The sequence below is a fragment of the Neoarius graeffei genome, chromosome 3, assembly GCF_027579695.1.
Source record: "Neoarius graeffei isolate fNeoGra1 chromosome 3, fNeoGra1.pri, whole genome shotgun sequence".
NCBI classification, from domain to species: domain Eukaryota; kingdom Metazoa; phylum Chordata; class Actinopteri; order Siluriformes; family Ariidae; genus Neoarius; species Neoarius graeffei.
In genome coordinates, this window is record NC_083571.1 from 16,955,931 (window position 1) to 16,982,712 (window position 26,782).

Consider the following 26,782-nt stretch of genomic DNA (forward strand, 5'->3'; position numbering starts at 1 on the left):
AAGATTTGGTTCAGGTGATCTCATGATCTCTTTAGTTCAGGTGATCTCAATACCTCATTAAGTAAAATGAGGTGTGCTTGTGTTGAAATTCACAGACACTTGAATGAAATGGCTGCCATACATAGAGATGCTGATTTAAGAAAAAATTGAAGTGGTCTCTTAATTATTATTATTTTCCCCCCAGAGTTGCATATAGTACCAGTCAAAAGTTTGGACACACCTTCTAATTCAATGTTTTTCTTTATTTTTTTTTTATTAATTCACTTCATGCTTTCAACTAATGATGGACTGTCGTTTCTCTTTACTTAGCTGAGCAGTTCTTGACATAATATGGATTACTACAGTTGTGGAATAGGGCTATTTACTGTATTGTTATTATTTACTATTTACTGTTTGATCTCAAACTCACTAAGAAGGCAAGAAACTAGTCCACTAATTAACTTTTGATAAGGCTCACCTGTTAATTGAAAAGCATTGCAGGTGACTACCTCATGAAGATGGTTAACACCAATAGTGTGCAAAGCATCATTAAGGTAAACAAACTACTCTGAAGAATCTGAAATATGAAACATTTTGTTTTTTTCAAAAATTTCTTTTACCACATAATTCCATATATGTTCCATATGTTATTTCATAGTTTTGATGTCTTCAGTGTTATTCTACAATATAGAAAATACAAAATACGGAAAAAACTATGAATGAGTAGGGGTGTACAAACTTTTGACTGGTACTATATACAAACCAGGCTTGACAAGCCGACATTATTACTCTCTTTTGAGGATATCATGGTTCATAAATGAATAAAATTTACAATCAGCAGTCCAAACCTAAGGGTAGATTCAGTGTTAAAATCTGAACATGTGAAATTGAGCAAGTGAGCTGGAAAAGACTCCAGGCAAACAGGATCTGGAACTCAATGAGCTTCGCTCAAGTTTTAGCCCCCTTTCGATAATGACTGCATTCCAAAGCTGTTTTAAAAATGTCTTGCTGACATACCTTCACTATTTCCCCTTGGTGGATCTTCACCTTTATCTTAATGGTTATTCGAGGACTTTATTAGCTCATGTGAAGTTTGTGGGCTGATCCGTTGGAGGCCTGAAGGATCATGTTAACATGACTTGGGGAACAAAACCCAGAAGCATTTACAGTCCAATACATAAATTTGACAAATGAACACATCAAACAAAATACAGCCACTTGTAGAAATGTGTTTTGATTTTAATTATTTTCTACCCCCATGTGATCAGCTTCTCCTAACCTTTGCAGATAGGTTCAGAGAACTCACTGGAGAACATACCATTCTTTAATACCAGAACTTGTTGCTGAATTTCTGCCTTGTGCTGCAAGTGGCCACTTTTCTAATGCAGATTAGATTGAACTTGATAAAAGCACATTAAACCAGAGCAAGTGAGTATAAAACATAGTAAGTATCATAAGACAGTCTCTGTATATATAATGACTTAGAAAATAGATTAATGTATCCATCTTTACTGTGGCTTTACATTCTGTTCTGAAATATTAACCTTCCTATAACTCATACCTCTTTGTCATGGTCAGCCCTAAATCTTGCTTTCTAAAATACTGAGTCTAGCACTTAAGTCTATTTTTGGTGTAAACTCTTCCAATACGTTCATGCTATATGCACCACAGACTTTCTGATTCTCCCCCGACGAGCATTTCATCGCATCTGACTGTCCACCAGGCCATTAACTTTTTGAGTGACAATCAATGCTGCCTGTGGACCGAGTTATCTCCCAGAGCGAAAATCATACACCACAAGGCAGATAGTTTTATCTCACCCTTTATCTCGATGTGAGACAAAGTCAAAATGTTTGATCAATAATGTCAGACTCTTAGCAAGGCCATTTAAGCCAGCATTCAAAGCTGTCAGCACACAAACAAGTATTCATCTGTGGATGATAAATGGAGGAACACTTTGTACTTTAAATGCAAAATACACAGCAACATTAGGCACAAGAGACTAGAATCGAGGCATTGCAGGAACTTTCTTGATCTCTAATTTTATTCCTTTTTTATGACTTTTTTTGCAATTTTGTTTATTTACTTTTGATGATGATGATGATGATGATGATGATGATGATTATTATTATTATTATTATTATTATTATTATTATTATTATTCAAAAGACATGCAGATTAAGTTAACTGGCTATTCTAAATTGCCCATAGGTGTAACTATGAGTGTTAATCATTTGTCTCTGTGTGTTAACCCTGCGATAAATTGGTGAACCCCACTTCTCACCTGAAGTCAGTTGGGATTGGCTCCAGCTTCCCCTGCAACCAGGACTGATAAAGTGGTATCGATAAAAGATTGATGGATGGATTTCACTAGACAAATTAACAGCTTGAAGATATTCATAAAGTATCCTAAAAGTTTACAAAATGCTAAATTTCAGTGTATTTACTTATAACTAAGAATTCTTATAACTTCAAGTAACTTTCCATGACTTCTTAAAGATAACTAAATGTTGTTAAAAAGAATGTTTAAGATGTCACTTAAAGTTACTAAATTTAACATTTAAATGTATGTAAAATCACTACGACTTTTAAGAATATACCAATAAAGGGTTTTAAAGTTACTAGTATATTGAATGAATTTAAAAAGTTCAGTAGTTACTTAAATCTATACTATTAAAGGAAGGCTGTCTGTCTGTCTGTTCACCTATGCAAATCGACATGGCTGGATGCACATGCTCCATACTTTGCACATGGATTGATGACACTCCAGAGGGGCCAAGACAACATTTTCAATTTTCCAAAACATGGGATTGGTGCTAATCCAACACACTACTCATTTCCCATAGGCTACATGCTCGCAGTAACAACTCACCTGAGAGTTTTGATTGTACGGGACCTTGCAATCAGCGCTCCTCACACTTCTGCTAGGGCTGAGTCAATGTCACTGAGGAGATGCAGGGAGCAATTTAGCCCCTGTGAAGAGCACCATTCAGAGGAAATCAGGCTCATGGGCAATAACAACTAGTTTACTACTAAATTTCAGGGCTGGTCTTAAAGGTAACTTAAATACACTACACTACTGGGTGGCACAGTGGTGCTCTCGCCTCACAGCAAGAAGGTTGCAGGTTCGAGCCCAGTGGCTGACAGAGGCCTTTCTGTGTGGAGTTTGCATGTTCTTTCCATGTCTGTGTGCATTTCCTCCAGGTGTTCCGATTTTGTCCACAGTCCAAAAAAAGTTAGGTTAACTGGCTATTTTAAATTGTCCATAGGTGTGAATGTGTGTGTGTGTGTGTGTGTGTGTGTGTGTGCGCACAGAAAGGAACTGGCCACACCCTACTGCTGCAATCCTGGTCAAGTCAACCAAACATACACAAAAACACAAAAACTGAATTGAGATGGCCTCACGTTCAGATCGGGTTCAGCAGTGACAACGAGGAAATACACTTCTAAATTTAAGATTTAAATTAAATGCAATAAATTAACATTTTCACTGAGTCATTTTGTGCACTGGATTGCAAATCTAGTCTGGATAGTCTGGATATTTTGTTTGTTCGTTTTTTAGTTATTGAGCCTTGACAGCTTACACATGCTTGTGGCAGCATGGTAGTGTAGTGGGCGGCACGGTGGTGTAGTGGTTAGCACTGTCACCTCACAGCAAGAAAGTTCTGGACTTGCACTTGAGTGTACGTGTGACAAAATAAAAGCTTCTTCTTCTTGGACGTCATAAGAAACTAAACCAGATGTTCTCTTCAGAAAATAAACATGAACTTTAATTTGTAGTTACTCTTAAATATCTTTAAAAATCTGCAAAATCATGGCTGAAGTTTTGAAGGAAGACAAAGAACGGCCTGGCTTCTCTAATGCACTCTCCTCTCTCACCTACCTCGACCTCTAATATCAGTAGCAATACATCCATCCATTATCCGCAACCACTTATCCTGTGCAGGGTTGCGGGCAAGCTGGAACCTATCCCAGCTGACTATGGGTGAGAGGCGAGGTACACACGCACAGTCACACCTACAGTCAATTTAGAGCCACTAATTAACCTAACTTACATGTCTTTGGATTGTGGGGGAAACCAGAGCACCCGGAGGAAACCCACACAGACGTGGGGAGAACATGCAAACTCCACACAGAAAGGCCCCCATCAGCCACTGGGCTCAAACCAAGAACTTTCTTGCTGTGAGGTGACAGTGCTAACCACTACACCACTGTGCTACCAGTAGCAATACACAGTATACAAAACCTGAATTGAGATGGATCTTTTACAAATGCTTTCTCAGGAATGTAAGGAGCTGTGAAAAAAGAGCAAAATACAGTATGTCTTTGTTAATTACAAAATGTCACAGCAGAATAAACATCACATTCATTTATCTTAGCTGCACTCCACAGGAGTTCCATAAAGTCTTCAGTGCTTTCGTTATTTGTTCTCAGCTGACAAAATTGAGAATATGCAGGGTATTTTTTAAACATATATACCAGACTTATACCGTTATTACATCCATGTTGAGTGGAAATTAACAATTTACTAATTAACTGATTTCCTCAGATAATGAATCATGTAATTATTATGCAAATGAGAAAATCAGACTGTTGTAATTGAATGAGAACTATTTTAAACACATCTGAGGGGTAATGATATCACACACAAATGTGCATCGATTTACAACATGCTTAATTTTTCAATGTATGTCAGTTCGATGATAAACAATGACTCTGGCTCGATGCAGGAACCATGTCTGAATTAGGACCCAGACGTAGAAGGAAAAAGGCATCGTTGTATGACACACATGTGTATCAGTGAAGATGTTTTGTACATTCATTTATCTTTTGCTTTAAGGTAAATGATCTCATCACAAGACTGGAAAGATGACACTGGGCTACTAGATACACAGTATGGTGGGTTATAATGTAATAGAAATGTAAAATTGCATGGCATAATAATGATGATGTAATGTGGCCAAAAGTTTGTAGACACTTGACCATTACACTAATATGTGCTTGCTGAAAATCCCATTCCACATTTAATCCCCTTTTGCTGTTATAATAACCTCCACTCTTTAGGGAAGACTTTCCACTAGATTTTGGAGCATGGCTCCAAGAGCATTAGATGTCAGGCACTGATATTAAGTGAGGAAGCCTGGGATCCTGGTGTTCATCTCAAAAGTGTTCAGTGAAGTTGAGGTCAGGACTTTGTGCACTCCAACCTTGGCAAACCACGTCTTCATGAAGTGCTCTTTATGCACAGGAGCATTGCCATGCTGGAACAGGTTTGAGCTTCTTAGTTCCAGTGAAATTAAATTGCAAAGCTACAGGATACAAAGATATCAACACAATTGTGTGCTTCCAAATTTGTGGGAACAGTTTGGTGGAAGCACTGTATAAGGGTGAGATGATCAGGCATTCACAAGCTTTTGGATCAGCCATAGCATTATGACCACTGGCAGGTGAAGTGAACAACATTGATTATCTCATTACAAGGGCACCTGTCAAGGGAAGAGATATATTAGGCAGCAAGAGAACAGTCAGTTCTTGAAGTTGATGTGTTGGAAGCAGGAAAAATGGTCAAGCGTAAGGATCTGAGTGACTTTGACATGGGCCAAATTGTGATGGGTAGATGACTGCGTCTGAGCATCTCCAAAATGACATATCTTGTGGGGTGTTCCCAGCATGCAATGGTTAGTACCTTCCAAAAGTGGTCCGAGGAAGGACAACCAGTGAAGTCGAATCCTCAATGATTTGCATTGGGCACAAAGGCTAACCCATATAGTTCAATCCCACAGAGGAGCTACTGTACTGCAGTACATTAATGGCATTTAGCAGACACTCTTATCCAGAGCAATGTACAACATACCCAGAGCAGCCTGGGGAGCAATTAGGGGTTTGGCGCACTTCAGCCATTCCTGCTGGTCCAGGGAATCAAACCAGTGACCTTTTGGTCCCAAAGCTGCTTCTTTAACCATTAGACCATGGCTTACTGCTGAAAGAGTTAATGCTGACAACTTTCTGTTTTAGTCACCATTAACTTTTTCAGCAGTTTGTGCTACAGTAGCTCTTCTGTGGGATTGGACCATATGGGCTATCCTTCATGCCCCATGTGAATCAATGAGCCTTTGACACTCATGACCCTGTCGCCGGTTCACCGGTTGTCCTTCCTTGGACCACTTTTGGTAGGTACTAACTACTGCATACCAGGAACACCCCATAAGATGTGTCATTTTGGAGATGCTCAGACCCAGTCATCTAGCCATCCTAATTTGGCCTTTGTCAAAGTCACTCAGATCCTTATGCGTGTTCATTTTTCCTGCTTCCAAAACATCGACTTCAAGAAGTGACTGTTCTATTCCTGCCTAATTTATCCTAATCATAATTATTCACTTCACCTGTCAGTAGGCTTTTGACAGCACGCCGCTGCACTGATGAACCTCCCATATGTTTGTTTGGGAGAAAAGCATGTTTTTGTTTGGCCTTTAAAGACATTTAAAAGTGCTTAATGTGCATAAAACTAGTGTCAATTCAAGAATACATGTTGTATCCTTCCTAAAAATCAATGATTTTCCTAATTTTTTTTCATGGAGAAAAAATAAGGTGTATAAATATCAGTCTTCTGTTTTGAAGAGAATTAACAAAAGTTTGACCCTCTTATACACAGCACATAGCACCACCGTCATTGGTCATGCTTGGTGTCCACAATTTAAAGTAAAATACCTGCTTTTATGTTTAAACACAAAGGATGTACAAATTTCATTGATGTATTACTTTTAAGGTGCATAATTGTGATCTACAAGAAAAAGAAGCCTTTATCTGTAATTCTTACCCTGATACTCAAAATTCTAAATCTCCTTATTTTTGGCCTATTAATTTCTGATTGAGTTTTTTTTTTCTCATGAATAGAAAATTAAACCAATGGAAAATGATTGCTGGTTTGTGACCAGGGCAACAAACAGAAATGGAAATTTTATAAAACACTGGAATTTCAAAACTTCATAACTTTTTTTTCCAGCCATATTTACAAAATTAAACAAATTTTCAATTCAGATCTTCAGACTCTAAGTTGATACATTACACAACGCTATGCCAACTACTTTAAAAATGGCCTGTCGTTGCTACTGTCAGTGGTCATAATAATAGTATCATCACTTTCCTTAGTGAGAAATTAAATTTAGGTTGATTACGGTATTTTGATGCCAAAACTCATAAATAAGGAATACTTGATGGAGAAAATAAAATGCATACTCTGGTTATATGATTGTTGCTTGTGTTTAGGCTGTGCGTTGCAAGTCGGCTTTCAGCTGAACACCTGATTATGGACATCCAGGATCTGCTTGGTGAATATTCCATCCAATCTGGCAACCCTGTAAGAGATCAAGCGGTAACCCAACCCAGCGCGCGCTCCGCTCTTCTGCCCTGATCCTCCACTGCGCCCCGTAGCGCATCAGCGCGCGCAAGCGAGAGGGAGAGAGAGAGAGGGAGAGGGAGAGACCCCATCGCGTGCTCGAGATCCTTCAATCTGGAGCGTCAGATGGCAGCACCGCATCCTCATCCCCAGCTTTTTTCTAACCGGTTTGAGCGCGCGCGACTTTGCTTTTCTTTATTTCTTTCTTGCCTTTTTTTTCTTTTGTAAATACCACCAGGTTCCAGAGAGACCCGGGACCGATTCCTGATTCCCGAGGATGCACGGCGTGTCAGAGACGCGCACTCCGACACACCGTCCAGCTTCATCAGATAAATGAATTTCCTCTGGTTACCGTCCCATGCACCAAGATATCAAATCTAACAAGTTCAAGACTGCATTCTCGGCGAATATTCTGAAGAAGGGAAGAAAAAAATATATGCATGCATGAGTGTTGTTTTATTCTCTGGGAGGAGCGGTGAACGCTGCTCGGTCTCCGTGACCCCCCACCGGAGCGCTTTGTCTCGCGGAGGAGGCGAAACAGCGCGAGCGTTGGCTACATTGTTGTTGTTTCTTTTGACCAACTCAAAAACAAGTGTGCAATTATTCTACAGAAGTGATCTGCCATCCTGTGTAGGAGAATAACACTGCCATTTCGGAGCTCGTGCACAAACAGACTTTGGAAAAGGTGTGGAAAGGGAGCACGAGCTGTTTAACTCCACCGACTGGATATTATTATTAGTATAATAATAATAATAATAATAATAATAATTATTATTATTATTATTATTATTATTATTATTATTATTATAGGAGCTAATAAAGGGACGTGTGCTGAGTGATATGAAGGCATGGCATCAGGAGGAGTGACAGAGTAAATTTCTCATCCTTGCCTCGGGTCAGCCTGGTGATTTCTGGAGGGATTTTTCTGGGAGTTTGAGTGGCGCACGTGCAGCGGGGGGCAGCCCGGACTTGTGGAGGAGCATCATGGGCTGCTGCAGTGGTCGCTGTACACTGGCCTTCATCTGCGGCATGCAGCTGGTGAGTGACACCAACAACACTGAGCATCCTGACAACCCTTCCATAAAAGATGCAAAGAACAAAACCAGCCTGTAATTAATTGCACGCAATCAATGAACATGAGCAATGTTTATGCAAAAACAAGCACTTTCATCTAAATTCACGACTCTTTTTACACTCTGAGAAAATAAAGTCCATTATTGTACCTTTAGGGTTACACCGGATTGTCACTGGGGCAGTACACTCAAAGGTACTGATGTGGACTCTTTATATAATGCTTGGGAACATATATGTACCTTTTTGGCCCTTGAGGTCCAATAATGAGCCCTAGGAGGTACATTAGTGTACATTGAACCTTGGGGGACAGAAATGGACTCCTACTATACCTCTAGTTCTAACAGTGTAATATCCATAAGATGTCCATAAGAAATTTAAGGTTTTAAATTTACAGGACTTGTTTTAGGACCCGTGCATATTTTAAGAACCTTTGGAACAAGGTACCAAAGGGTCCTTTACCTTTAACTTGTCCCTGTAATGAGTGGCGGTACAAAATCTTTTGTACCGACTGTACTTGAAGTACTAATGAGCAATAGGTAAAAGAGTAATGCTTTATAATGCTGCTATCCATTCTCAACCCATGAAGATTTCTCCCTCTTTTCAGATTTCTGTAAAGCTGATAAATAAACAAATACAACTGAATTTAAGGTTTTGAAGATAATTCAAGGTGCACAACCGAAGGAAAAAACATGCTGTACTACAGGGACGAAGCAACAATGCCTGTTCATATTTCAGAAAATCTACAGGCACCTTTAAGTTTCACCCCAAAGAAAAGGAAAAATAAGGAAACCCTTTCTATAAGATACTGTATATTCGAGAATGCTTTTGTTTTTAAAATGTTGCCAGACAGCTTATCTTGTAGATCATAAAAGAGTTTAATTAACTCTTAACTATTTAAAAAAGTTTTTTTTTGCTTTATCTGGAGTGTTTTCAATTCTATTGTATACAGACATGCTTAATGAATGCACTCATATCTCAGGAACACATTTTGCCAATCATCCCGGTCATATTTTACAAAAGTACAACATTTTATCCATTAAATATGATTCAGTGTGGAATTTAAGCATACACACCAGCTGCATAAAGCTACTAAAATAATAAATATGATAATCATTTCTCCTTAAAGTGTCCACCTAAGTGCATGATCACATCACACCTTTCCAGATATGATGCATTTGTAATATTAACTTTATTACAACACCATTCTCCTTCTCCATGCCAGACAACTTTCTCGGTTGTTTTTGAGTTATCTACAGCTCTGTACATCATTCTCGACGTTCCATTTATTTTTAATTCTACACAGCAAATAATTTAAAGCATGTGAAGCTGAACAGTGTTATCATCTGAATCAGAATCACTTTCTACAGTACATATCGGCAACAAAATGGTTAATTGTTTAATTCATATTTAAATAAATTATATTACATTACATTTTAAAAAATCAGGGTGGTAATAATATACAGTAAGTCTGTATGAGTATCAGTAAACAAGACAGAAGTTCAAAGTTCAATGCTGTAAGCAATAACCTGACCCCAAAAGAGTGAATTTTACGGTGTAGATCTATGAGACTGAGAAAAATACATGAAAAGCAAACATCATTGCGCAGTCATCAGTGAACAGTGTTCGATAGACCCTCACAGGCTTGAATTAACTTCCAGATGGATACAGGAAGAGTTAATTCCAACGATACAGCTTAATTCATTGCTACAGGTGGTAACCTTGCTGTGTAAAATGTGGGTCATGCAAAGATGAGGACAAGTATAACAGGCAATAAGAGAGCAATCTTAGCTAAATCTAGTGTAGCACTATAGCAGGTCTTGTTCTCTTAGGACCTCATAGGATGAAGTGTGCTGCTTATGAAAAGCTGTCTGGGTTAAGCTGTTACCCGGAGGTGACTATTATTTATGCTCATCTTGAATGGCTTTCAAGCAGGCAATTAGTAGTGTGTCTGCTGAAAAGAGGTTGAGAAAACTCCGGTGGTGATGACACGTACATACGTTGAAGCTGTCTATAATAAGAACGTAGTTTAAACTTTAAAGGTTCTTACTATGAAGTTGAATTCTGGGCAAAATATTCTATTTCCATTGTTGCTGGAGTTCCGAGATGTTTTGCTGCTGCACACACACACCGTGTATCCTATGTGTAAATGTTTTGCCAAGATAAAAAGTGTCCCGCATTTTATGATTTTGGAGATTGCCAAAGCAAGCAAGCAACAATATCATGTGACCACCGTGGCCCGTGTTTGACCTACTTTTAACCAAAACAAGTCGGCATGGGCAAATATGATGGACTCCGCTCTCCCTCCAGCTAAAAGCCTGCCTAATGAGTGCAACTGCAAGATAGAGCAAGGTTAGATGACATATCATTTTTCTGGACAGATAACTAAATCGTTCTAGCTAGTGCTTAGCTATCTTAGCCTTAGAATGCATGGGCTCGACTCCATGGCAGTGAGTATGGAGTTATACACCTAATGTTTTGATCTTACAGAGAAAGAAACAAGAACACAAAAGCAGTAACAGAGAAAAGATATATTCATCTTTTGTTTCATGGATCTATTCGTCAATGTCAACCACAAATTACATCCCTGCAACTCAAAACTCTCAGAGGTTGATGCAGAGTCACGATGTTTTCTGCATGTTGCCATCTTGGTGTGACGCAGTTCCGTAGTTATGCTAATTAGTTAAAGCTTCTCAAATTTGGCTGTTTCCGTGGAGTCATACTGTTTACCTCAAGAGGGAGGATATTTTGTCCCAAAACGGAGAAAAATGACCCTCAGCACATCAAAATGATCACATCTTGTCTGCATGATGTTGTTCTTACGAGACATAGGAAAATGCCATGCACAATAAAAAAAGGAAAATATCATGACTTTGCAGTCAGTACCTTTAAAGGATATGGGACATGAAACATAAATGCACGCTATATCAGTTTCTTTCCATTAAAAATATGAATTAATTGCATCAACAAATACAAAATCATCTATTAAATTCAGCAAAATCGTTATATTCGTGATGATTATATGGCATTTCTGCTCGACTTCCGATATGCATTTTCTACAACCGGAAGAGCCGCTGTCACGTGATCATACGTCACAAAAACATTCGGGCACAGCACAAGCGGGTAGATGAATGGAGAAGTGGATGACAAGAAAATTGTTTTTATAGTCTTTAAAGTACATTGGACATCATACATTGGACATCATGGTGTATTGTGCTGCTTATGGTTGCAATAATTCCAATGAGAAATGCCCTGGAGTAAGTTTTTTTGCATTCCCCAAGGACCCGAAGCTGAGGAAAGTGTGGGCTCACTACTGCTGTAGAAAAAACTTTGCAACTACTGTTTCCCACAAACTGTGTTCGGACCATTTCACAGAGGATTCTTTCAACTTTAATACTCAGGTACTGAACGAAATTAATTGCCAAGCCAAATTTAAGAGGCTACTTAAAGATGGAGCCGTTCCCAACGTCCCAATTCAGGAACAAGACGGCAGAGTGAAACCAGAAGTGCTATGGCCACCACGAGGTGCATTCGCTAAGCGTCTGAAAGCCGAGGTAAGGATTAGTATTATAAGTATTATAATTTTGGGTGTATCAATTATTGATTATCATAATTCTGACTCATTTACTCTTATATCTGTCCTTCTTTGTTTACGTACCGAATCCAAGAGTTGTGGTGAAGTTGTTGAAAACAATAGATATCGATTATGTTTTCAAAACAGTTGAATAATTTTCTGGAGCAACTATGCGGATTCCGACATAAACATCGGTGAGGACAATAGGCCATATAGCCGGGTTCATGGAGGCAGTGATAGCGCCATAATATACAGGGCCTAACATTCCTACAACTGTAGAGACAGTCAAGAAATCCTGTAACATTAATGGACATTTAAATAAATGTTATGTTGGTAAGTTTGTTTAACTTTTCTTAATTTTCATCTCTTTCGCCAAACGGCGTAGTGTTGTTGGCTGTGTGATGGCGTTTCACCATTTTGAATGTTTTCATCTCGGACTCTGGAAGCATTGTATCTCAATCAATCTCGAAAAATATCAGCAAAAAAAAAATAGCTTGCAACGGACTTTAGCTAGATCTATGATGAACTTTCAATGTATGATACAAAAATAATACTTCTTTCAACAGATCATTAGCCTTTGAGCAGAATTGTTTTTAACTTACCAGGAAGTGTTATCGAGCCGACCGCTTTCAGTTTCATGGGGACTGAATGAACCCTCACTCTCAGAATCATCTGACCCGTCAGAGTAAATACAAGATCCATGTTCATATGAATTTCCAGCTATCGGTTCGAATTGGTCTAACTTCACATCTCTGTGAAACATCGGGAATATCACTGTCGATGGTGTCCATTTCGGTAACCTGTTTACATTAGATTCCCAAGCGCTGGCTCCTTGGAAAGTTTTTGTTACGTCACGGGTCACGTGACCACCTAGCTCATTAACGAATCCTTGTTTTACGCTGATGTATAAAAAACTTGAATAATGTGATGATTTTCACATTTTTGATGCCCTGCAGTGATTTAGATGGCATTTCTTATGTCCTTTATACATAATTATGCCCAGAAAAAAATCCATGTCCCATATCCTTTAAACAATACTGTATTAGAGCGATGGATATTACAGCATTCACACTAAAACATGCAGGATTGTTTCTGAGCTGCAATGATCAGTACGTTAAGCTCTACCTGATTACTTGTTTAGCAGACTCATTTGCTTTGCGTTATATCAAAGCACAACTGATGACAAAATGGCACAGTCAAGAACATATACCTTATATTAATAAGGTATATGTTCTTGACTGTGCCATTTTGTCATCAGTTGCTTGTGTTTGAAATGTTGCTGGTCCCTTGAGCAAGGTGCTTCAAAATCAACTGATCAAGTGATTATATGATATTAATATCCAGTGATGGTTGGTCTTGATATTAGATGAGAGAATAAAATATTAGTTTTGAGCAATACATTCACTGGTCACTTTAATAGGAACTTGTTCTTGATTCTAAGATTCCTGTTCTTGGCTAGCAGGAGTGGAACCCAATGTGGGCTTTTGCTGTTGTATGATGAGATGCTTTTCTGCTCACCATGGTTGTAAAGAGTGATTATATGATTTACTATATCCTTCTTGCAAAAAAAAAAATGGAATCAATCTGGCAATTTTCCTCTGACCTTTCTTATCAACAAGATGTTTGTTTCCACCCATAGAACTGTCGCTCACTCAGTGTTTTTTGTTTTTCGCACCATTCTGGGTAAACTCTAGAGACTGTTGTGTGTGAAAACCCCAGGAGATCAGCAGTTTCTGAAATACTCAAACCAGTCCATCTGGCTCAAGCCAACACCCATACCACAGTAAAAGTCACACTTTGAGATCACAATTTTCCCCATTCTGATGTTTGATGTGAACATGAACTGAAGCTTTTGATTTGTATCTGCATGATTTTATGCAGGGCAGCACGGTGGCGTAGTGGTTAGCACTGTCACCTCACAGCAAGGTCCTGCGTTCAAGCCCAGCGGCCGATGAGGGCCTTTCTGTGTGGAGTTTGCATGTTCTCCCCATGTCTGCATGGGTTTCTTCTGGGTGCTCCGGTTTCCCCCACAGTCCAAAGACATGCGGGTTAGGCTAATTGGGGGCTGTAAATTGACTGTAGGTGTGAATGTGAGTATGAATGGTTGTATGTCTCTATGTGTCAGCCATGTGATGACCTGGCGACTTGTCCAGGGTGTACCCTGCCTCTTGCCCATAGTTAGCTGGGATAGGCTCCAGCTTGCCTGCGACGCTGCACAGGATAAGCGGCTACAAACACTGGAAAAATGGATGGATAATTTTATGCATTGTGCTGCTGTCAAGGGACTAGCTGATTAGATAACTGCATAAAACAAAATGCAAAGGAAGATAAGTTTAAGATGAAAAAAAGAGACATTTTATCTGGTGGATTGGGGTTCCTAATAAAGTGGCCAGTGAGTGTATGTTATTTAACAAGGTCTCACTGATGGCATAATGTATCGCAAGATATGATACACAAAAGGCAGACAGGCAGCTGCATTTGTCATTTATATTGTAATTATTTAACATGATTCAAATTTGTAATGCTCTGCTAAGGTACATGCTGGTATTTCCTCCAAATACCAGACATGCTCAAGGGAAACACTGTCACCCTTTCATTCAATCAAAAAAAAAAAACCAACAACACTGAAATTACAATTCTGTAATCTGATCTTCTGTGTAAGTTGTACTTCAAGTGGACAATGTGTACTGAATAATTCACTATATTTCGCATGCACCTTCTGAATCTCACTTGATGTTGTTTTATGGATGTGCTAGTGAAGACAGCTGCAACATCTCAGCCCAAATGGAGATCAAATCCAGGAGGCACTTCACTCTGTGTAATCACTTGACATGACTCTCACTGATAGGCTGCATAAAGCTACAGTCTGGGCTAGGAAGAAATCAGCCCTAGCATCACATTTTCACCCCAATCTATGTGTTTTTCTTATGACCATTGGAGGTGCTGTTGCGTTCGATTCCACAGCAAGATCCTAACATTTACAGCAAATAATCTGATATGAATGTAACGAGTTAAGACGGACAGCATTATCCCTGCTAACCTCTTTATCCCAGCTGCCTCTGTTAATAATATACTGACATTGTGGTACAGCCTCCTGTGTTTTCTGAGCATTGTCAATATTTCATATACAACTTCATTGGCTTTTTCTGTGCATACTTTTTAAAATATTAAGTGTTCTTTGTTTTTACCTTTTTTTTGTTTGTTTTCTGACGTCCGTAAGCATTCTTGTTCACACTTGCCAACGTGTTAAGTCAGGTTTGAAATTTGTCATTCTTAGTTACCATCTCATGGGACTCGTATTAGTCTCTAGGAGGCATGTAATGATCTACCCAATTCATGAATCGATTTGATTCACAATATTCATGGATGAGAGTTTTCTGCTTTTCGGCAGATTTCCGCTTTTTCTGAGCAAAAATCGATATTATGCCAAATCCGTTGAGATTTTTTTTTTCATTGAGGGGGGTTGGGGTATGTTCCTTCGTGATACTCAAGCGTACGACGATGTTACATGCTTACATTTTCGCCATCTTTAGTCTCGCTAAGTCTCACGGTAGAATACGTGTTATCTACAATGTAATTGGCCAAAACATCGCTGGCAAGAGCATGATAGCCAATCATAACAGTTCTTACAAGAGTGTGGGAGAGAACAAAAGCCAATCATAACAGTTCTTACAAGAGTGTGGGAGAGAACAAAAGCCAGTAATAACAGTTCTTACAAAAGTACCCGCATCTGTTCTATTTTATTGAAACTTGCACATGTTCATCGGCGCTGCGCTTCAAAAATACGTTTCTCTTTCGTATCGTCTTTTTTACTCAAAATGCCGAATACAATTGACAAGCGAGACGAAGCGAAGGTACGTGAAATCGATGCTGGTATAAAAAACAGAGAGAGGACTGACAAGCTTTTGTCTTTGGCCAAAAGGCTGAAGAAGAAGTCGAAATGATTAAATGAAAATGAGAAGTGACTGTGAACTATAAATAATTGTATAAAGTGTACATAGACATTATCCCATAAACTTAGCATTCGTTTGATTTAATACATTGAACATGTATATGATGGTCAGTAAATCTGAATTAATGCTGACAGTTTTGAAAACAAATATTTCAAAAGACTTTGAAATCATATGCAACTAATGAGGACATAGGGTGACTGACCTTTACTCCCTAAGAAATTTTATTTAATATATGAACATTTTGATAATTAATAAAACTTATGTTTAATGGGAATTTAGTTTGTCATTTTTGTTGATCATAAATTATAACCATACCCTTGAATGTAGAATGTGATTTTATTTTGAATTCAAACAATACTCCTATTGATTTGAAACATATTTTCATGTAAATATATAAAAAAGACAACAGATTTTTTATCTACTACAGCTCAGATTGCAGGAAAAGTGGTTTGTAAGGCCTTATTTTTCAAAATTTTCCTGGGGGGGTATCCCTCCCAGACCCCCGGCTTCGGGCGCCATCTTGTTTTCTGCTTTTTTGGTGACCACCCACTCTCATCCCTGAATATTGGGTTCAGGATTCGATTTTCACATGATAATTTTGAAAAAACATTGAATGAAAAAATGTAATTCCCAAAAAAATGCAACATTTATTTTCCTATTCTTTATCAACTTTAACAAATTTTTAACAAAATTTAAAAATATATACGTTTTTTCATTTTCTTAATAATCAACAATTATATAGAGGATATTGCACAGTTACACGAAGATATGATGTTTATCTTTGAGTGGTGAATGTATCTATTCACAAGTGAGTGAAGCAAACAAGTGATATATTTTTCAACATGAGAAGATAAACTTCATATCTTCATGCCACTGTGTAATGTTCTTTATATTATATGGGCATCTCCACCCCCCCCCAAAAAAAAAAAAAAAAACGCAAGTTCCATCCATTATCTATAGCCACTTATCCTGTACAAGGTCGCAGGCAAGTTGGAACCTATCCCAGCTGACTATGGGCGAGAGGCGAAACCCGCAAGTTAATCAAAAGAATTTTAATTATGAACCGGTTCACCATTTTGACAATGTGCATCCAGTCAGCAGGGAAACACTGGAAGTGATGTCATCGGAGTGAAATATTGGGAAGTATTATACATACAGGACACTTTTTCGATGGAATAAAAACATGTATTCTGTTCCCGTCTAGCAAGTTTCATTCATTTGGTGTGATAGCATACAATATTGTTAGCATATCGCTTATCCTATGTGTCACTCTACCCAATGAAGAACGAGTGTTCAATATTGTCAAGACAACATGATGTCACATGTCGGAGCTCATGTGAATATCCAGTGACAAAATTTTTCAACTGCGCAGATGCAGAAGCATTTCTTTATTTGCTGGGAAAGAGAAAAGACAAGGCTAATCTAGTGCTACTGCTAGGATTAGCTATGCTATAATTAAGCATTAAATAAATAAACTGAAACTGAAGATGCACTGAACACCCAAAGGTGACCAAAACTTCATTAGATATTCTTCATGCATATTTACAAGAGAAAAACATACCAACAGACATCGAAAAACTTGAAGAGACACATCGGAGATGTAAAACTTCCATGCTAGCAAGTGACTGTGATAATTTGTAAACAAACATGGCCGCGAGGTTTACTTCATTAAATACGAAAGATTTTGAGAGAATTTTGGCTACCAGGTATCTCCGTTGTGTGTAAATGTTGATGTTGATTTTAAAAGTAACTACGTAAATTCCATAGAGAAATTAATAATTAAGTCTCAGTGAAAAATACTGTGGCAAGTGTACGTGGAAGAAGAGTCTGGAGACAGAAATCTTAGTTTCTTGGTCATTAGCCTGTGCTACTTGCTCTCGATAGCACTGGCTTGACTGCGCTAACTAGCGTTGGCCTTCACTAACACTACTGATGAATGCTACACAGGCTGGAAGGTGAGTATGCTGATATGATAGAGCATGTATATATACTACTACTAATAATAATAATAATAATAATAATGACTTTTTTGTGGTCTACCAGATATATTCCATTAAGCTATTTGTCTTCGACTTGCTCAGTATCATGGAATATATCTGATAGACCACTCAAAGCCAGCCAATGTTATTTAATTATTTACCCACATTTGAAAAGGTTGGAGTGAAATATAATAGCCTATTAGCTAAAATATTTATCTTATTAAAACTGAAAAAAGTTAATAACAAATAGGCCTTTTCTGAATAAACTTTTATGAACTTTGTACTTCCTCCATTTGCTTCTATTTTCTTTAGGTTTCAGCAATCTGTAAATAGAGAGCTTTGAATTTGTACAGTCAATCACACAACAGCTGTTTCCCATTTTAGATGTTTTTGTGTTTTCGTGGCATTAGAGCTGTGTTACTTCCACCTACGGTGAAGTTTCATGCATTCCCACTATTGTACATTACCCCAGTTAATTTTTTTTAAATTTCATCAATTTGAATTGTCATAAATTTGTGTCGTGATTTATCATCTCATGATACATCATTACGTGCTTAGCCTCTTGTCTTCTAGGTCAGTATTTCTCAACCACTGGGCCATGGCCCATTAGTGGGCCGTGAATGAATGAATGAATGAATGAATGAATCCTTTATTGTCACTAGTCACAAGTACCAGTGAAATTGGCCATCAACCCGTCCGTACATATACACATACATACAATTGACACGGAGAGTAGACAGGACAGGAAGACAGGGATGAAAAATACAGAGTAACATGAGGGGAGGGGAGGAGAAAAAAGCAAACCCCACACTATGCTCCTGTGGGGAGTACAGTGTGGGAACATGAAAAAAAAACACCTCAGCACATAAGCACAAAATAACACAGTACACTTTATAACATGAAAACTCGGGACTCGAGGGGGGAGGGAGTGAGGGTGGGGGCGATCATGGGAGGGGAGGAGGGGGGAGGGGTAGAGGTATAGGTAACCCAGCGCAAACAAGCAGTCCAGTCCTGCAGCCGTGACGGCGCTGGTCGCGCTCCTGCTTGTCACACTGGGGGTAAAAAGTGGCGACTGTGGGAAGTGGGGGAAGGAATACAAGAGCGTCTCACTGCAGTGATCTTCAGGGGGAGTTGTTGTTCCAGCAACGGCCTTGGCCAAGGCCAGTGCTGTCGTGTAAAAGAATGCGTGTACTCGCCCCAAGACCAAACAATCCCAATTGTTTGGTCTTGGGGCGAGTACACACATTCTTTTACACGACTACTCTGTTTGTCTATTCTGGTCTCCGAATTGATCCATTTTCCTTTGCAAAGCCAAAAGCTTCTCCATGATGTTATCCATGTTGCGGTTCAAGTTCTGAATAGCCACAGTCTGAGTGCTGACAGCTCTGCCCACCACTTCAATCATGTCGGGCAGCTTTATGGGGCTTTGGACAGCTGTCACCGTTTTCTGATTTCCTCAATAAACCAGGGCAATGCCTAATCCAATCAGCAAAAGTCCTGTAATCATGGTTCCGAATAGGTAGATGTCTTCAATGTCCTCCACAGAAAGAACCACCAGGCACACAACCCGCCACCTCTCCCACGCGTCCATCGTGTAGCCAGCTGCAAACGTTCCAGCAGGACAGGCCGGTTCCCCCGAACCCAGGCTTCTCGTCGAGAAAATTGTGTCAATTGCGTGAAGAGACCAGTTTATCAATTCCATGATTTTTAGTTTGGAGAGCAGTGCGGAGAGAGACTCTCAAAAGTATAGACAATAGACAGACGAGACAGAGAAGCAGAAGCAGGGAAGATAAGGGAAGGAGAGGCAGAGAAATGTGACCGCCTTCCGTGAGAGCACGGAGAAAAGCACCCTCTAGTGGCTGTGGGTTTTTTTTTTCTTCAAGTTGAAGCTAATTTTCTTCAAGTTGAAGCTAATTGTACCCTACTATGAGTAGGGTACAATTGTTGGGTTGCATCTGACATCACATCCACTTCATTAAACTACAGTCACACTACAGCTCGCAATGCTTTATGATGGGTTATCAATGAAAATGAGGCATTTTGGCAGCGATGCATGATGAAGTATGTGTGAGCTAAAAGTTGTGGTCACACAGCAGGTGAACACTTGACTGTCACACCTTCGCACACTTGAATCTGGCACAGCTCGTGCGACCACGCTCACTCGCGGAACGCATTGTGCGTGTGCTTGGGACCCAGCCGTTATGGGAAACGCCTGATACTGATTTGAGCACAATCAGCACGTGCAGATATGGATGCTGTTTTCACGGAGGCTTTGCAAAGTAGCATTGTTATAATGTTTGTTTCTATCCATGTTTAAAACACTGTTTAAATACTCTGCTTTATGATTCTGCTTTCTGTTTTGCTTTTGTTTTTGTAAACATCATGCCTGTTAATAAACACTCTTACTGCACTTAGATCTGTCTCCCAACGTCTATCTTGTAGTGTCCTGATCCCCAGATCTTTAACCCAGCCATATATAAAAAGTTGTTTGCCTCCATAATCTTCCAGGTTTCCATCTGTTTTTCCATGTAGAATGATGTCTGCAGCACCAGGTAGTTTGAGATATCAGGGAACTCAATGGATGGATAATTTTCCAATTCGTAGGAAAAAGCCTTCTTTGCTAGCGTGTAAGGATCTATCCAATTGAGTGGTTTCTATATCCACTTCTTTTGAGGTGTACTTCTTGGTTTTAATAACTTGCTTGTTTGCTGTACACAAACATGGCAATAAGTTCTTGTGTTAATGGACCAGACTCAACTTTTGGATCAAAGCCCTACAGTACATGCATGGATTTATGTTGGCTTCTGGCACATCCATACAGTTTTAAATACAATACCTACAATTAAAAACAGTTTGCTTTTATTGCATTTATTTAATTCCTGGGTTCCCATCTGTAACAGGGAGTGATGTTGCATCCCATTAATACACTTTACAATAGAATATTAGATTCTAATGGAATAGATGAGCCAAAATAATTGGGAATCTTTTTTAATGGGCCCCGACTTGTTACAATTATGAATAGGTGGGCCTTAAAGTAGAAAAGGTTAAGAACCCCTGTTCTAGGATATAAATCTGTACACATTCTCTGAGTATTTTGCATCATTCAGCTGTTTGCACTTTTTGTAAGTGTCTCTGAATGAGAGTGTCTGCAAAATGATTCATGTAAAATAAATCATCAGGGTCACTGTTTTTTATAACTCAGCTGCTAATCCGTGTAATGTGTAACTGATCGGGTGTCAAAATCTCTCCTTATACCAATGGCTTCATTTTCTGTCCTTGTTTGTAAATCTCTAAACTTTTTCCATTGTATATACAGTATTTTTCTTTTTAAGAGTCAGATTTGATGATCCTTTGTTAGCAAACTGTCAGCAAAACTAAACATCAGAATACAAATTGTGTATCTTGAAATGATCGAAACTGTCTACCCACCCCTAATTCTGCCTATTTTGAAGTTTCTTTAGATAAAAGCCTCTGCCCAATTATAATCAAAGTAGTTTGATTAGAATACAAAATGTACTGTACATTTGTGGTGTATCAGTAATTAAGCAGCCAAACAATGCATCTGTTATTAGTTTGTGAAGAACCTCTAAACTCTTTCTTGGGTAGGAGCACGCGTTGCAAACCAGTTCACTCTTTGCATTAATTTATCGTTTTTGTTTTAAAATTTACTCATGTTTAAAGGAGCAGTAAGGTATTTTTAGAGAATCTCTGCTTGCTCTGTTTGTTCATGAGTACATCAGTTCCAAGTGAATGAACTGTATTACATAAACACAATTCGTTTTTGGGCATCCAACATGATTTGATCATGTATGTTCAAAACCTTGAATAAACTCAAACCCTCTGCTCTCACCCAAGCTCAGGATCAAACCCAGGTCACTGGCACTGTGGGGTGCCAACATGATGCCAAACATGATGTCATCAGGTTAATTTAATATATATATTTTTAATTTCTTGCCGTCAGTCCTGACATCTTTGCAAGATTTAGATTACGTTAATACTACATGATTACATCAGACTCACTCTGCATAATTCAAACTTGCACTTGTTTCAATTAAATTTATGTAAACTGTATGTAATATGATCTCTTAAATCTACCCAACTGTATATTCATGTTTATTTATTTATTTATTTTCACTGCTCCCTCTAAGGTGGGGTGCAGTTTGCAAAAACAGCCAACAAATTGACTCCCGTTCTCTGTTAAAATGATGTGTTCCTGTTTAGGCACCCTTTTTTTTAGTACAAACTTTATCAACTTTTATTTTATGACTTCTACATTATGGAACCAGTACAAAAACATTTTAGAGTTCCAAGCATTCATTTTCCAGCACAAAATTAAATGCTACAGAAAAATTTTGGATGTCAGTAAAGGAAGCACCATATTACATCACAGACCACTTTTCAGACAAAAACAGAATGAAGGCTACTGGGTTTTGCTGCAAAATTAAAAAGCAAATGTGACGGTCAAAGTGTCCAGAAGAACTGTGGCTGGTTCTGCAAGATGCTCAGTAAAACCTACAGCTCATTTCCTTATAAAACTGCACTCATTGTATATGAGAGTACTTTTTTTTAAAAGCAAAGGGTTGTCTCACACTAAATACTGACTTTTTTCAAGCATTACTTCTTACTGATCTTTATTGTATTTTTTTAACATAGAAACATTTAATGGGTGGCACGGTGGTGTAGTGGTTAGCGCTGTCGCCTCACAGCAAGAAGGTCCTGGGTTCGAGCCCCGGGGCCGGCGAGGGCCTTTCTGTGCGGAGTTTGCATGTTCTCCCCGTGTCCGCGTGGGTTTCCTCCGGGTGCTCCGGTTTCCCCCACAGTCCAAAGACATGCAGGTTAGGTTGACTGGTGACTCTAAATTGACCGTAGGTGTGAATGTGAGTGTGAATGGTTGTCTGTGTCTATGTGTCAGCCCTGTGATGACCTGGCGACTTGTCCAGGGTGTACCCCGCCTTTCGCCCGTAGTCAGCTGGGATAGGCTCCAGCTTGCCTGCGACCCTGTAGAAGGATAAAGCGGCTAGAGATAATGAGATGAGATGAGATGAGATGAGAAACATTTAATTTCACTATTTTAGAAGGCATCTTTGCTCTACAGCATTTCATTGCATGTGACTAAGACTTCTGTACAGCGTTGTATATCTTAATAATTAAAGTACAATAAATAGCCAAAATAATAATAATTTAAAAAAATGTGGTTAACAATACCCTGGTTGCTTTCATTTTAAAATATCAAACACACACCTCTCGTCTCATAATACCTCCCGTTCAACAGCATCATTCACATGTAAGCATCATCACATGTAAGTAAATATCCAACATTCTTTTGCACACTATAGCATGAGTTAGCATGCGATTCTCACGTATTTTCACAATATATGATTCACTTGAAACACCTATAGTTTCCGACACCTCAGTCCATACTTTCCAACTCTAACAATTCACGCGGTAGTCTTCCGCTTTTGGCAGGTAATACTGCTTTTAGTTCTAAAAACTATGGTACCATGTTACAAAATAATCAGCAAACACTGAGGGATTTGGTGTTCTGATTTTGCTTCAGCTGTTTTCAGCACAGGATACAAGAATATAGCGTCAGATAGTCATGGTCATATTAAGTGAAGCCGAGAGCCAATGGAATGGCGCGATAATGATAATGATGTTGAATCTAAATTGTATCGCTCTATCGCACCATTCCATTGGTTCTCGTTATGGTTCTAGTCAATCAGCAATGAGGTCACATTTTACAACAAATCACGCCAGTATAAAAGTGTAAAAACCAAACACATTCTGGTGATCATGAATAAATAAATAAAGAAAGAAAGAATCAATCATCAGTTCAATTCATATAGCACCTTTCTATAAAAAAAGGAGAAAGTCCACCAAAAGAGGGTCAAGATGTAATTCCAATGGCATAGCTACTACAGTCCCACCAGGCGCACGAAAAGCATGCCACACCGCCTGCACAGCCGCCGTGACGACACTGGGCAACATCGCTCGGAACACCGCGCCATGGATCCACAAAGCACCGCCACACAGAGTGCTGGTATGTGCCGAACCACCTGCACAGCCAACGCAATGCCACCGGGCAACACTGCACCAAACACAAAAGTACCGCCACACAGAGCACTGGACAACTCTGATATCAAAAAGTGCAACGAGCTCACTGCAGTCCATAGTGATGCACAGGCATCACCCACGGCGCACCAAGGCCTGAAGGAAACGCCACAACCAGTGGACAAAACACTCAAACACAAAACAAACATCAAACTACACAAATACAAAAAGGAAAAACAAAAGAAAAAAAAGAAAAATGAAAAACTCCGGTGAGAAGCGGTAGCCAAAGCACGCATGGCATACTCTCAACCAGAAATGGAAATGAAATGAAAACTTTGAAGAAGAAACAAAAAGATTTGCTATGACAATAAGTTTAAGGTGACTTGGTCATCAGATCATCCAGCATCAAAGCATTGAGGCAAGGTGAGAAGCATGTACAGTATTTTTGAAGTCCGTCAGTCCAATTTCTTGGCCAGTTTTCTTCAAATATGGCAGTCAGAGTACAGGAGAATGAACCATTTTACTTTTTTTTTTTTCAAAATTTTCCAGAGGGGCATAATTTGACAATAATGATAAAACTAAGGCAGGGAACCCTCAACAGCTAAAGCCAATTACTGTGGACCCATACATAAAACTAAGGCTACATCCACATGACAACGGCAACGAGATGTTATTTAAAAATATATCGCGTCCAAATGGGCAACGATCAGTAAAATATCAGGTCCATATGGCAACGCAACGCTTGCTGAAAACGATGCAATACACATGCCACACCTCTAGGGGCGCTGTAAGATGGTCCCTTCGGAGACACCAGAACAATAGAAGAAGTAAGGACGCATGCGCATAAACTATTACGTGCGAGACTTCATATTAGCCACAAAGTCAGGAAAATCTGTTCGTAAAATTACATTATAATGACCAAATACAATGAAAAGTATTTTTCCAGTCTCACCTGTGAAAGGTAATCCCATGTGATCTCGTTTGGACGGCAAACCTGTTGGTACAGTTAAACGCAGCTAATCTTTATTCTCCGCTTTGACCTATCCAATATGGCGGCGAGGATGACGTATGATTCTACGCGGAAGGCGGCATCTTTAATGGTCCAGAATAAATTGAATGCTACACGTTGATGGATTAATTTGTTGTTTCTCACCTGTGAAAGGTAATCCCATATGATCTCGTTTGGACGGTAAACCTGTTGGTACAGTTAAACGCAGCACATGGATCTTTATTCTCCGCTTTGACCTATCCAATATGGCGGCGAGGATGATGTATGATTCTACGCGGAAGGCGGCGTCTTTAATGGTCTGGAATAAATTGAATGCTACACGTTGATGGATTAATTTGCTCTTCTACGCCCTTTTTGAGGAATGTATTGTAGGACTTAAACCCACATCTGAAGAGGTGAGATCGCTCCTTTTTTTTCCCTATTTTTGCTGGCGGGATTGACTCTGCCATAAGTGCAGAGTCTCTCTCTCTCTCTCTCACTTTGCACCATTACACAATAAATATTCACAGTGAAAATATTTTGTAAGCAGGGCGGCACGGTGGTGTAGTGGTTAGCGCTGTCGCCTCACAGCGAGAAGGTCCTGGGTTCAAGCCCCGGGGCCGGCGAGGGCCTTTCTGTGCGGAGTTTGCATGTTCTCCCCGTGTCCGCGTGGGTTTCCTCCGGGTGCTCCGGTTTCCCCCACAGTCCAAAGACATGCAGATTAGGTTGACTGGTGACTCTAAATTGACCGTAGGTGTGAATGTGAGTGTGAATGGTTGTCTGTGTCTATGTGTCAGCCCTGTGATGACCTGGCGACTTGTCCAGGGTGTACCCCGCCTTTCGCCCGTAGTCAGCTGGGATAGGCTCCAGCTTGCCTGCGACCCTGTAGAAGGATAAAGCGGCTAGAGATAATGAGATGAGATGAGATATTTTGTAAGCGCATTTCATGAACCAAGTTATAGGATTTGTTGACAACTCGCATCGAGTTCGTTACACTTCTACCCGGCGTGAAGCACTCACAGTCATGTGGTTGTGACGTCATTGTAAACAAATCCGTTCTACTCATCCAGACGACTTCACAATGGCAACGTTGCCAGATCTTTCCACTCTGGAACCCGTTCTCAAAAAGATTGCGTTTTGGGCACCCAAAACGCCGGTGCCGTGTGGACGCCAGGCCTAAACGATAAGCAATTGTATCGGAGTCACCTGAATCCATTGCCGTGTGGACAGGGCCTAAGATTACATGACGATGACAACTAACTTAGTAACAAAATATAAATATTTAACAACAAGTTAAAGGCCTAAGAAGGCTACGTGTAGAATTGCACTTAACACATATTGTTCTCCATGTTTATGGATCTTGTCACATTTGGTGTGAACGTACGGTAAGCCTGTTCCAAATGGGGGTGAAGCTCATTTCTAGGCTTCAAAAACTTGAAGTCTGAAATTAAAGCAGTAACGACATATTACTACACAACTCATTAATATTGCAAAGGTCAGTTTTTAGGTGTCTTTATATGATCATATGATCATGACTATCACAGCTCGGTCAACACTATTCCACATTACAGACTGCGCCTTGAAATGGATTAAAATTCAAACCTGAAGGGTAAATTGAGCATCATAATGTTTAGCAAAATATTCACTCTGAAACCCGCTGTACCACAGTGCTGTTGAGAGAGTTCTTGATTCTGATTAGTCAGAAGGTGTGGATGAATTTTCTATCGTAACAACTCTGAGAGTAGTGCCAGCTCAGCTATGAGTTTTTTGTAAGGAAACTGTACATTTTGG